At 36.0% G+C, this 13,801-nt stretch overlaps 1 non-coding gene across 1 annotated transcript; it reads right to left on the reverse strand.

The window, feature by feature from the left end:
- Window positions 1-13,497: 13,497 nt before the first annotated feature.
- LOC120076943 lies at window positions 13,498-13,601 on the reverse strand. The gene has a single exon (XR_005481688.1). It is a non-coding gene; the product is annotated as a small nucleolar RNA R71 (small nucleolar RNA).
- Between the last annotated feature and the right edge of the window lie 200 nt (window positions 13,602-13,801).

Consider the following 13,801-nt stretch of genomic DNA (forward strand, 5'->3'; position numbering starts at 1 on the left):
CTTATTGTGTTGTATGTATCTAATTAATCTTACCCCATGTTGTGGGGTATAAGTAATTAAGGGCATCTATTCAAACGGCAAAAATCGAACTATTTCTCAAAAGCGAATCAAATCGAGTCGAAAATGCAATGAAACTGAAAAACTTAGTTCGATCTAGTTTAAAGAAATTTTGAAACTGAATTAATTTGGTTTGGTTCGGTTTCAATTTCGAAACCAAATTTGAAATTGAACTGAACCATTTTTAACTTATATATATATGTATCAAAAAAAGAATAAAACCAAATTTAAAACCGTTTAAAGAACAAAACCGAATTTAAAAACGAACCGAATCAAATTGCTTTTTAATTTAAAAAATATATATACATATTTTTAAAAAAAATACCAAAATCAAATTTAAAATTGAACCGAACTGCATACATGTGGTTCGGTTCGGTTTTACATATAAAAGATTTAACATTCGAGTCGATTCAGTTCGACCACCTAATCGAACCGAACCGTTTCCACCCCTATAAGAATTTATACAAAAAGATTGTCTTCTCTCCCCCTCAATACTCGGCGGGGGATCCAAAGTATATAGTAAATGATATGTTTTAAATTTCAATGTGAAATAATTTTAGTTAAACTACAAATTTAGTCTATTTTACAATTTTTAAAATTCATAGACCTGCATACGAGATACAAAATTAAAAGTTTAGGATTCTATTGGACATAAAATTCAAATTCATATATGATTGATCAATTAAATTTTTTTAATTTCAAATTGTGAAGAATCCTCTATATAATACACAAAATTGAAAATTTTGGGACTTCTAAGATTTTTTTTAAAAGTTTTTCCAGGACTAAATAGACGGAAATTACAAAGTTCAATGATACATGTGCCAATCTGAACATAACGTAATTAGCATAAAACTTGTATTGTCGATCTCATTGTCAGTGCTTGGATTTTTCTACCCCACATATTGTCAAAATAAATAGACAAATAAACTTGTAAGTTAGATCCATTTAGTAACCATTTTCTTTTTTATTTTTTGTTTTTGAAAATTAAGCTCTTAAATTGTAACATTCCAAATTTCATTAAAATTTAAGTTAATTATCTAAAATTATTGAGTTTAATCTCCCTTTCATTTGGAAAATTGGGATTAAATTGAAATAATTGAAAACTTTTATTGGTTAAATTGAATTTAATTGATTAGATATTCGAATTAATTATCTTGAAAAGATTGAATTTTGCTTCCCTTTGATTTTGGATTTTAGGGCCAATTTAAAAAAATTAAGGAGATAATTAATTTCATGTGGTTTTCAATTGATTTAAATATTTTGGAAATCAAATTGATGGATCTTATGCTATTTAATTTTGGTTTTTGAAACATAAATTAAGATAATTTGAGAAGTTAATTGATTTATTAATTTAATAGAATCTTTGGAGATTTTGGAGATATCGTGATAAAATATTTTATTTATATTTTCAAAATATGAAAAAAAAAAAAAAAAAGAATTGAGATTTTTTCGAAATTAAATGAGAGTGAAAAGTGCCCTAAAATTGGGGAAAAAGCAATTTGGTTTTTCAGCGATAGCTTCCACAAAATTGTTGTTTCCGGAGTTTGAACCGTTGGATCGTTCTCAAATTTTGTCAGTCTATTCGAGACATATAAAGTTTCATTTTGAATAGTTGGATCGTTGTTTGAAACTTCGGTTTGTTTGTAATTGCTGCTGAATAAAATCTGTAAAACTAGAAATTTCTCTTCTCTCTCACTCTCGCAAACCCTCCTCATGCAAGACCCTCACTACCAGCCACTAACCTAAATAATTTATGTCGTCCGACAGCAACACCCACTGCCTATCTACGGTTGTCACCGCTGCTGATGCCATTGTCATCAAAATTGATATTTTGGGTAAGTTTTAGAATTCTTGGAGGTTCTTAACCACCCATTAGCTTTTGGACCAAATTAGTTGATATCCTTTACGTTTCGCTTTTAGATTGAAGTTTGGGAGCATTTCTAGTCACTATCCAACAAGGGCAACGAGTTTTTGAACATTTACTATACGAAGTTTGGAGATCAGTGACGTGCTTTCTAGAAAGATTTACGATCGTTCGGTCCTTTCATTGGTTTTAGTTCAAGTAAATTGTTGGAGTTGGTTGTTGAGATAACTGTCCTTGACTTAATTTGAGTTTAGTGGTACTATTACCGGTGCCTTCGTGCCAGGCGGCCTAGATTAAATTTATAAAGTTAATTAATGGACTTTAGAAGCATGATTTTTTCTTTATGATATACTTGTTGCATGACAATTATGAGTATTATGAGTATGTTTGAACTTCCATATTATGCTATGATCTGTGCGGTGGAAACAATACTGAAATTATCTATGTGATGCATGATTAGATCAATAAGGAAGATTACTGTCTCGCCTTGATACATGTCTTATTTCAGAGGACCGACGGGTCTAGTTTCATGTTTGAAGATGTGCCTTCAGGCCGCTAGACATGCGTGAATCGACAGGTTTACGTTCATTCTTTTTCCATATTTGACGGTATGCCTTCGGTCCGCTAGACATGCGTGAATCGACGGGTTCACGTTCATGTTACTTTTCCATGTTTGACGGTGTGCCTTCGGGCCGCTAGACATGCGTGAATCGACAGGTTCACGTTCATGTTACTTTTCCATGTTTGACGGTGTGCCTTCGGGCCGCTAGACATGCGTGAATCGACAGGTTCACGTTCATGTTACTTTTCCATGTTTGACGGTGTGCCTTCGGGCCGCTAGACATGCATGAATCTAAACCCTGTCTCTTATACACATCTAGATGTGTATAAGAGACAGGTGTGCCTTCAGGCCACTAGACATGCATGAACCGACAGGTACACGTTTATGTTTCTTTTTCCATGATTGACGGTGTTCCTTCAGGCCACTAGACATGCATGAATCGACAGGTTCATGTTCATGTTACTTTTTCCATGTTTGACGGTGTACCTTCAGGCCACTAGACATGCATGAACCGATAGGTACACGATTATATTTCTTTTTCCATGATTGACGATGTGCCACTAGGCTACTAGACATGCAAGTTAAGGTGACTCAGATCATCCCCTTGGTTAGCCATTCAGGAACAGATTCACCATGAAAGTTCCACCAATCACAAGCATTCACTATATGTGAATGCACAGCCTGATCCTGGTAATAGAATCACTTACTGGGTATTGTTATACTCATCCTTTATTCCTTTATATTTTTTAGGGAATGACAGGAACAGGTTGGCGAAAGCCATATGGGGACAAGAGAAATCACTTCTGCTCAGTCTATGTTTTTGTCATTTGAATGTTTTGAAACTAGAATTTAATGTGAGACATCAGATTTTAACGTTTTAAATGTTTTCTTTATGAATATTATTTTTTAGGGGACCCCAAATAAAAGTTTTATTTATTTTTTATTTATTTATTTTCGAGTTTATCTAAAAAACTATCCTTATTGTTTTAATGAATTTTTTTTAACAAAATATCTGGGTTTTAAATGTGTATTTAGTCATAACGACCTTTGTCAGAACACTCGAAAAGTCGGGTCGTTACAGTTGGTATCAGAGCCTAAGTTTTATGTTCTATAGACTGGCATACGATGTAAGTCTTCATTTTGTGTCCCTTATGGTTACTCACGGATCTTTCATCCTCGCCAGGTATGTTCTTTCATTAAATGTTTTATGGAAAATGTATTCAAAAGTCTTCATATTGCTAACCCGTTTATGAAGGCTCTCATGGCTACAGTGTTTGAGGGTCATCTACGGAGCATGGGTCTATAGGATCGCTGTTTTGTACGAAGTTTTTTGTACACCCCACTTCGCTTTAGGACAAGTGGGAGATTGTTGGGGTTGATGCCCTAAAGTCTCCTGTTCTGTAGTTTGTAAACAGTATATACGAACACCTGTGATTGTTAATATATGATATTTACTTCACATCTTGTTGTTTTGCTCATTTACTTGTTGTTAAGTATGCTTTACCACAAACCAATAAAACATAAAAATCCCTGGTTTATCTGTAATGTGACTCAGCATGTATGTGGGTGACGATACAAGTGGATCATGTCCTTTGAGTGATAACCAAAATGGTCTGTAGGTAATGGATATAGAAGAGAAACCTTATCCTAGATAAATGCTACGGACTCGGCCCGCTTGTGGAATGTCATCAAGTGTGTGACTTGCCACAGGATGATTCTGAGTCCTGATCATAGTCGTGTTGGGGAACATGCGAAGGCGGGAGCGTCCTACAAGAAATTTGTATAAGACCTGACCAGGAAGGTGTTAATTGTCCCGTTATATACACCGTTCATGACAGAAGACTTCACTTCACCCTAGGATGAGCATAGGTAACATGACGCTCAATCCTGGAGTGTTGAGAGAACTCTACCCATTGCAGGGGCGTCCTTTTGATTTGTATGGGGCAAGCAAAGCCAATCGCCGATTCAAACTTACGCCATTTTGGGGATATCGTTTGTGATTTGGGAAGCTGGAAACTCAACTACACAAAGTGGAATTCACTTCTTCCCCGAGGCAGGGATAAGTAATAGATGGTTCCCTTAAGGGCTAATTCTGGGGCTTGAAAGATGTGGCGCACACACACCTTCTCTTGGCCCGAGAGGTGTTCACACATAAGTTGGACAATGTTGTTAGTTGTTCATTAGAGGAATCAGTGGTACTACTTAAGGAGTGGAGATAACTACAGGGGGCAAAATGACAAATTGGCCAACTGTACTTAACGAGCATCTTGTGAAGGGTCATCGTACTCATGATTTGGTTATATCAATGGACACAGAAATATAACTGTGGTAAGAAGAGTTCAACTATTGGTCTTTAGTGGAATCACTGGCAGTTAACGGATGTGGAATCTCGTGGCTAAAGAGTTTAGTCAGCTATCACGTACTGTTGGAGCTTCGAGCCACAGGTCCATTAGGTCACCTGGGTAGCTTGGATAAAGTCGAGAACCAGTGTTTGGGTTAATGTGAAATGTTCAAATTGACAAGAGAAAAGTACAATTATATGTGATATAATTGGAATGGTTAATTATATATGATATAATTGGCTAAACATATGAGAACATTATTTGGAGGAATAGATATAAATATAAATTTATATCAAGCAAAGGAAATACTACAGTAGATATATGATATCAAACTATAGGATATAAATATAATATGATTATATTTATTAAATAAATTAATTGATTAATTATTTAATAATAACCAATTCACGTTTTGTACGTGAAGAACGTAGGGTCGCGAGGCTTAAAGGTAACCGGCAGGATACAAGTTGAAAATCATTTTCAATTTAGAAGTAGAATTTATTCGTGCAATCGAAATCCCACACCCAAAAAGAAACCGTGAAAGATTGATCGCCGAGAGCCTATACGATAGATTCTCCATCGTCTAAACGATCGTCTAGTTCATGCGTTCCCTAAACGATCATGTACCAGCTTCCTAAATGATCGTCTAGTTTTTCCTAAACGATCATGTAGTTTTACAATACGACAAGCGTCCCCGTTATACGATAGCAAAGTTCCTTCCGTGCGCGCTTGTTGTCTACACGATTTTTTCTCATTCGTCTTCTACCAAACTCACCAGAGCCCACTCTCTGGGTTTTTGATGTCGAGGATACTTGGGTCTCCCTAGTGATTGTGTTGTCCCCGAATCCTTGTTCATGTGCATTCAGATCATGCAATAACATACGAGAGACTCGCTGGGTGCTGGTAGATCGGTGGAGTTCTTCCGCTGCTGTGGGTTCACATAATCGAAGATCGTCTTCCTCTGGTAATGAACCCCTTCTCTATGCTTTATTGTATTCTAAGCATGTTGTTGTTGATTTTATTATGCATAACTATTAGTATAGAATGTATATCGTTTATATTCCGGTCACTGTGAAATCGGAGCGATCTAAACCCGCTCATGGAACTCTCGTTTTGAGATCCTTCAATATAGAAGGGAAACCTTATCCTATTAACACTACGAACGCGACCCGCTTTGTGGAATTGTTAAAAATGTTGTGACTTGTCACAAATGATCTGATCCTAATCATTCGTGTAGTGGACATGCGAGCGGGGGCGTCCTATACAAAGAGTTTGTATAAGACTTGACTTCGAAGTGTTAATGTCTTGTCATATAACACCGTTCATGACTAAAACTTCACTTCACTAGGATGACTATAAGTAACATGACCTCAATCCTGAGTGAGTTAGGAACTCCTGCCATTGAGGGAGGTTCTTTGATTTGCATGGGTGCGAGTAGCCAGAACGCCAACTTAAACCTACCATTTTGGAGATTCATCTGATTTGGGAGCTGGGAACTCAGCTTCACAAGATGGAGTTCACTCCTTTCTCGAAGCAGGGGTAAGTAGATAGATTGCTCTCTTGAGGGCTGATCCCGGGGCTTGAACGATGTGGCGTCATACACCTTCTCATGGCCCGAGAGGTGTTCACGCATAGTAGGACTATGTTGTATTGTTCATTAGAGGGATCAGTGGTACTTAAAGAGGAAGATGTAATTACAGGGGCTAAACGATAAATTGACCTACTGTAATTACGAGCATCAGGATCATCATACTGATGATTGGTTATATCCAATGGACATGGCAAGAAGAGTTCAACTGTCGATCTTTAGTGGAATGTCTGACACTTAATAGATGGTGGATATCGTGACTAAAGAGTTTAGTTAGCTATTCACGTACCGTTGGAGTTTCGAGCCATAGGTTCATAAGGTCCCCTTGGTAACTTGGATATGAGTTAAGAGTCAGTTTTTGGGTCAATTTGAAATGTTCAAATTGACAGAGTCAGTTCGATTATATATGATATAATTGAACGAGTTAATTAAATATGATATAATTAACTTTATGTATGAGATAATAATTAACTTTATGTATGAGATACATTAATTTGGAGGAAATTGGATATAAATATGATTTACATCTAGTAGAGGAAAATATTGTAATTAATATATGATATTAATTATATCTTATGAATATGATAAGATCACATTCATTGGACGATTATAAAGGAAATGAGAAGGCGCTTCTTCTATTCTAAGTAACGGATGAGTGCATTATAAATAGCTGACGGTGCATTGATCTCGGAGTGCGCGGACATTGTGAAAAGATAGTGTCATCATTTAGAAAATCAGTGTCTATACGATAGTTACTGCACGATCGCTTACATATGCAATATTGCTAAGCGATCGCATACCGATTACACCATCGTGCGCAATTATCTAAATGATCGTTTACCTTTTTTCCTAAGCAATCGTTTAGCTCTCGGTATTTACTAAACGATTGTAAAGACAATCGTTTAGTTTTTCCTACACGATCTTTCGAATGATCACTCACCATTTTCCTACCTGATCGTTTAGACGATCGTTTACTTTTTCCTACACAATCGTTTAGACGATCGCTTACTTTTCCTACACGATTGTATACTTCACCTAAACGATCAAGCATCTTGCCTATGCGATAGACGACCGCATCTCCCACTTGCTTAATCACTGTGTACGGTCTCTCTTCCTCCTTCCCTCTACCAAATCCGAATAAAGCCCCCACTTTGGATTCTCAATCCAAGAATACTAAGAACTCTGAGTGGTGTTGTCTTCTCCATTTTCTTCTGTCTGAGTGGTGATTGTTCGAGGTAGACAGTTGGGCTTCAAACTCGCTGTGAAGAAGAAATCTCCATCTGGTATGATTTCTTGATTTCTTTAGCATTATGAAAGTATGTTTGAATGTATATGCGGTAATTTTGTCACAATGAATTGGAAAGATCTGCTTCTGCTCGTACGTACTCTTGAATAAGAGTTCCTTCACTTATGACATGAAATAAAGAAATGGATGTATTTGGTTAAGCTATAGAATAAGGTAGGCGAATTGGAAATTCACTGGGGAATAATATTAAGTTTTGCATTATGAGAATAAAATTAATGGTGCTACAAAGAACTTTATCACAAGGCACATGTTCTTAATTACGAGATTAAAGTGTCTTTATAAGATAAGAAAGAGGTGAAGAAGAGACTATAAATTCTATTAAGGATTACTAGATATTAAAGTCAAAATATTCCAAGAAAAATTTTGAAAGGATTAATAGGTCATGATCACTTTCATGGTATCGAAGTTGGTGGACCGAGTAATGTATGGTTTTGGTTCTTTATGTAACGTGCTTAAAAGGAAGAAGAGCAATAGTATGAGGAACTATTTACAAGACCTAGGTAAGATGAATTGGTCAAGGAATGCCAAGATGATTGAAAATTGCCTTTAGATGGGAGAAAACGAGTTATTGGATTGAAAAAATCTTAAAGTGCTTGGGTTTGAACTATGTGTTTGTCGCAAAGAAAATGTTCAAGTTTAATTAACCATACCAAGATGAAGGATAAACGTTTTGAAGTTTAAAAGCAATGTTATCATGTGGGGATACCCTATTAAAATTCCAAGTTTGGAATGAAATTTTAGATTTCTGGAAAAGGTTATAAAGGATCACGTGTCTTGGTTTAGGGATTATGTTTCACTAGGAAAGTGAAAAGTGCACCTTCAAGTTGTTGGGTTAAACAAGGATAAATGTGAAAAAAAATAATAGTATTTAAGGAAAGGTTTTATTCACTTGGGGAGATAGATGGAAATTAATGTGTTCAAGATTCTCAAATAGTTAAGAAATGTTTGGATTTTAAGACATGTTATGGGTGGATACAAGACATAGTTTGGTGTAAAATAGGAATCTCTCATTACCATTTGGAACTTTGCACTGCAGTATGCATTGTTCGAAAAAAAAATATAACTTGCTTAGATTGTTGGATTGTAGATTGTGAAAAGGGATTCAAATAGTCACATGTTTTGGTACAGATATATTTCACTAGGAAAGTGAAATAGAGCATCTTGGATTTATTGATCTTGGAAAAGATAAGGGATGATGAAAGGATTTGAGAAATATTTTGTTGTTTTGAGAAGGTAAGGGGAATTAATGTTTGAGATTAAGAACAAAGGTTTGGTTTGGTGTCCAAGATAGGAAATATGTGTTTACGAACATTTAAAGTTAATATGAACAATCTCGTTACTATTTGAAACTATGGATCTTAGTATTTTTTGGTTGAATAGATTCCTGCCTAAGCTATTGGTCATGAACCCAGTTTTAGCATGAGAATTAGATTAAGCTAGACTATCATGCGTTGTAAGAATGCTTAGCAATCTTCTTCAAATTATAGTGGAGTCGGAGGAAATAACGTTGTATGAAAGGATGTTTAGTAGCAATAGCTGCTAAGAACTATGGAAATGGAAGGGGTAAGGCCTTGTTAAAAAGGGGGAAGACGTTGAAAGGTATTAGCAAGGTTTAGAGATTTTTATTGTGGACACGAATATCTAGAACAAGGAATTAATGAAGTCGTCGATTTTATTTGAAGGTGAAAGTAATCTACCTCCAAGTAAGAAACAAGTTATATGAGTATTAAGGTTGAGTAAATTTGATCTCCCAAAATGACTCCTAGTACTAGAGATGAACTTGAGTTGAGAGCAACTCTTATCCTTAAGACTCCTCATAAAAGGACTCTAGTAGAGTTAGAATAACCTAAGTCACTGATACAAGAACCATTTAGTAAAGTGTTTCATATGTGCCTTAATGTTTTGCCTTGGAGCACATCAATTTTCTTTATTAAGAAAGAAAGAAACATGATTCATGCGACTTTGTATCAATTGTTACGGATTGAATATGATAGTGTATCTCGGTTGCAGGGGATTGTCAAGGCAATTAGGTGCTGAATCCAAATTTTGAATCCTGGACTTGAGATGCCATGAGAGATATATTTTTTGTTGCATGGACAGTGAGGTGACCCACTCTATGGAGTGTTAACATTCTCAATATAGATGTATGCAATCATGAAGGTCTTTATCTTTGAAATTGGCATCAGGTAATGGTTACAACTATTATGAGGTTATGGTGGTGTCTTTTGGAATGACAAATGCTCTACGGTATATAGGGACCTTAAGAGCCTCATTTAAGTGAGATTTTCAGACTCATGCATAGGAGGGTTTAAATGGTAATATGTATTTGTTTTAAGATAAAAGAGTAACGTCATATTGTCATAAATAAGTTATACAATTCATGGTAGGAGGTGAAGACTTTCTAAAACGTGGAGTTAGCGCTAATTAAAATTTCTTTGGTAGTATTATCAGTCTGAAGAAGCAATTTGGAAACATGAGGATGAGACAAGAACTAAGTATCACAAGCCTTTAAGGACTTGAACTTTCGAGGACAAAAGTCTCTAAGAAGGGAAGAATGTAACATCCCGAATTTCAAGAAAATTTAAGTTAATTATCTAAAATTATTGAGTTTAAATTTTCCTTTCATTTGGAAAATTGGGATTAAATTGAAATAATTGAAAAACTTATATTGGTTAAATTGAATTTTAATTGATTAGATTTTCGAACTAATTATCTTGAAAATATTGAATTTTGCTTCCGTTTGATTTTGGATTTTAGGATCAACTTTAAAAAAAATTAAAGAGATAATTAATTTCATGTGGTTTTGAATTGATTTAAATATTTGGAAATCAAATTGATGGATCTTATGTCATTTAATTTTGGTTTTTAAAGCCTAAATTAAGATAATTTGAAAAGTTAATTGATTTATTAATTTAATAGAATCTTTGGAGATTTTGGAGATATTGTGATAAAATATATTTTATTTATCTTTTCAAAAGTAGAAAAAAATAAAAGAATTGAGATTTTTTTAAAATTAAATGAGAGTGAAAAGAGGCAAAAATTGGGGAGAAAGTAATTCAGTTTTTCCGCGAAAGCTTCCACAAAATTATCTATTCCGAAGTTTGAACCGTTGGATCATGCTCAAATTTGGTCAGTCTATTCGAGACATTAGAGTTTCATTTTGAACAGTTGGATCATTGTTTGAAGCTCTGGTTTGTTCATAATAGCTGCTGAATAAAATCTATAAAACTAGAAATTCTCCTTCTCTCTCACTCTCGCAAACCCTCCTCATGCAAGACCCTCATTACCAGCCACTAGTCTAAATAATTTATGCCGTCCGACAGCAACACCCGTTGCCTATCCATGGTTTCTACCGCTGCTGATGTCATTATCACCGAAATTTATATTTTGAGTAAGTTTTAAAATTCTTGGAGGTTCTTGACCACCCATTAGCTTTTGGCCCAAATTGATTGATATCCTTTACGTTTTGTTTTTAGATTGAATTTTGCAAGCGTTTCTGGTCACTGTCCAACAAGGGAAACAAGTTTTTGAACATTTACTATTCGAAGTTTGGAGATCAGTGGCGTGCTTTCTAGCATGATTTACGATCGTTCGGTTCTTTCATTGGTTTTAGTTCAAGTAAATTGTTCTTGACCACCCATTCGCTTTCGACGGTGTGCCTTCGAGCCACTAGACATGCATTGATAACTTGTAGAAATACAAGTTATTTTGGCTCTTAAGTTGGAACAACTAAGGTTTTTAATGATAAATTCTCCTTATTTTTAGAAGAAACGCATGAAATTACTCAAACGTTAGCAAACTCATGCAAAAGAATGTTTATTACTAAATATTGCGGCACTAACGCGTTATATTGCAGGATTTCAATAAAAAACTAACGTATGAGTAAGAAGTGTCACAGGCAAAAGTTCTAACGCATGGGCCATGCGTCGGAGGGAATTCAACGCAGAAAAGATTCATTGATGTAGGCTGTTTGTGTCAAATCACCACTTGAAAGTATGGGCACCTGCAGCAGGCGACGTCTGAAAAGCTTCTGAGTGTCAGGCAGCTGACCAGGGCATAGACTTTATGCTACCCATCACCAAGCTGGAGATGGCCAACGCTTATAAATAGATGAAATCCCTCCAGAGTTCAAACATACATATATATATAGAAATTTTCAAGATCCTCACTCTCATAATTAGTGTAGTCATAGTTTTAGTTCTTTAAAAGTTGTGCTATGGTGCCAAGACGATCAGAAGGGTTGAGAACCACCATCACCGCCGATCAGGGAGCGGAGGAAGTCAAGCTTGAGAAAGACACTTCGTCCAACTGCTATACAAGTGATTGTACATAACTAGATTGAGCCAAAGAGATACAAGAGATTGTACTCTGCGGCTTGACTCAGTTCCTTTCATCTCATTTATCGCTTTCATTTCATCTGATCAAATATTGCTTTTGTAAAGATAATCTGTTTCTTTATAAATTCATATATTTGATCCATCATACTTATGTCATTGTTTATTTCTTGTTTATGTTGAATGCATCTATACTTTATGCAAAACTTCATTTCAAACGCCTAATACATCTAGAGATAGACTTACTAGTGTTTATTGCATTCTATGTTCGACGCATGCATCCTAGAGATAGGTTTTGTATGTTATTCACATTGAGAAGTGTCGAATAAGAGTCTAACGCATAAAAAAAGATAAGCAAGCCACCCCATCCACATCACCTTTTGGTTTGTGTACATTCATCTTAGATCGACGCATACCACTTACATTAAAATCCATTTTCGCATGATCCATCACTCACTACTCAACTCTTTTGTATCTTCTTGCAAAAGCACAGCACTTTAGTGTAAATAACGCTTTTCTCTCATACATTTAGGAAACCCCTACAATAGCCGCAACGCAAGGTCTGCGTTAGGTTAACTGAATCCCTGAGTTCGACCCTGGAATTACCAGGAACCTAAATTGGATTTATACTTGGGTTTAATTTAGGAAAACTTGAACGTCAATAGAAGGAGTGACGTGCATTCTGTTGCACATCTCTAACGCACCAATGTGTTACAAATACATAAAGCATCAAAGCATCAACGCATCATCTATACTTAGAACTTATTTTTCCAATTTATTTTATACAATACACTCCCAGCTCGAATCACGATAGCAACGAACAAGTTTTTGGCGCCGTTTGAAGAGATTCAGAAAAAAAAACTAACCAGAAATTTTGTTTGTATCTTTTGTAAGAACACTTCAGTCGAGGGAGTATTACAAGCTAAGCCTAAGCTTGTGAACGTTTATGAGCAGAGAGAGCACTCCTGAACTCATATACGACCCCGAGATTGAATGGACCTTCCGAAATCAAAACTTAGCTCAGCAACTAGCTCATGCTATGCAAAATTCGATCCTAATAGCGAATAGTAGCACGCATCCCATGAGGAAGTATGCATCCCCTGTACTGTATGATTTCTCACCAGGAATTATATACCCGATGCCAGATGGGACCAGATTCAAGATGAAATCTGTAATGCTTCAAATGCTCCAGACTGCTGGACAATTTGGGGGTGGTCGTGGTGAAGATCCTCATGCCCACATGAAGCATTTCCTGGAAATGTGTAATTCATTTGTGATTCCTGGAATCACCCCAGAGGCGATCAGACTATCTTTGTTCCCTTATTCTTTGCATGATGACACAAAACAATGGGTAAGCTCACTGAAGCCTGGTGAAATCACCACCTGGGAGAAGTTGGTGGAGAAATTTATGCAAAAATACTTCCCACCTACCATCAACGCGAGGAGGCGTCGAGAGATTATGAACTTTGAACAAGAAGAAGTTGAGACCTTAAATGCCGCATGGGAGCGTTTTAAGGGATTGGTCAAAAATTGCCCAAATCATGGACTACCACTAACTATCCAAATAGAGACTTTTTATGGTGATTGAATAGAGCATCGCAGATGACAGCCGACGCAGTGGCAGCTGGTGGAATTATGGATAAATCTTACACTAAGGCTAAAGAGATATTAGACTGCATTGCTAAACACAACATGGAATGGGAGGACAATACGTATGACGGAAGAGCTGACAGGAAGAAGAGATCTCA

The sequence above is a fragment of the Benincasa hispida genome, chromosome 4 (assembly GCF_009727055.1).
Source record: "Benincasa hispida cultivar B227 chromosome 4, ASM972705v1, whole genome shotgun sequence".
Lineage (NCBI taxonomy): Eukaryota > Viridiplantae > Streptophyta > Magnoliopsida > Cucurbitales > Cucurbitaceae > Benincasa > Benincasa hispida.